At 36.6% G+C, this 868-nt stretch overlaps 1 protein-coding gene across 1 annotated transcript in view; it reads right to left on the bottom strand.

Annotated features, from left to right (window-relative positions):
* The window catches only part of LOC119591002, a gene marked incomplete in the record, with an annotated part of 9,200 nt that overhangs the window by 6,480 nt on the left and 1,852 nt on the right, over positions 1-868 (bottom strand).

Raw genomic sequence — 868 nt, 5'->3', positions numbered from 1 at the left:
ATAGACCTCACTCGCGGTAGATATAATTAATACAAAACTGCAAAACACTACTTCCAGTTTCCATATGATGAACAGTAGATGTACAACAATGTACTGAACCAGTAGTTTGCAAGCCCATTGTGGTAATTGCGAGGGGGCTGTCTGAAAGAAATCTGATTTTCATTTTTTTTTTTAATCAAAAATGTGTATTCCCATTCCGAGTTTACTTGTACAGAAACTTTCAATCTTTGAGCATAAACATAGAAATAATTGTGCAGAATTGATTTGCCATCTATTTGGTACAGTTTCCTGCACTCATACCTGGTACACCCGATTTCGTTGGGCAGTAGGAATGGCAACCATGTGTGAATGGTAACTATGGAGTTAAGATTACTCGTACATTTAAAAAAATACTTTGAAAATACACGCATGGAAAATTATTTCTCACTTACAAAATATTAGAGAGAAACAGCGCGAGCAAATGCTCACAAATTCTTATCTGATCTCATTTTAGATTGAAATTACCTTAGACCAATAAAGCATTGAAATGTGAACATAAAAGTTTATCTACAGAACTTTAGATTTTTGTCAAATACCAAATATTTAGCTAAAAATAAATGGCCGCGTGCAGCATTAGCTATCTCCTTCGAGTCTTTAGATTTCTGGATATCCGAGAAAAAGAATTTTCACCCTTAACAAACAAGCAACAACTTCTTTCGCTAAGACTAACAACCATCGAAAATTAGTTGCATATTCTTTGCTCGTTGCCTTTTTTTCTCTCTCTTTTTTTTAGGGGAGGTGCTAGTGGGGGGGAGGGTAATTGCCCCATCAAGATCTACTGGCTTACCCCCCCCCACCCAAGGTACCACACTACCACGATCTATTTTTC

The sequence above is a fragment of the Penaeus monodon genome, chromosome 28 (assembly GCF_015228065.2).
Source record: "Penaeus monodon isolate SGIC_2016 chromosome 28, NSTDA_Pmon_1, whole genome shotgun sequence".
NCBI classification, from domain to species: domain Eukaryota; kingdom Metazoa; phylum Arthropoda; class Malacostraca; order Decapoda; family Penaeidae; genus Penaeus; species Penaeus monodon.
The sequence above is the reverse complement of the archived record's forward strand: the minus strand, read 5'-3'. Positions and strand labels throughout refer to the sequence as shown.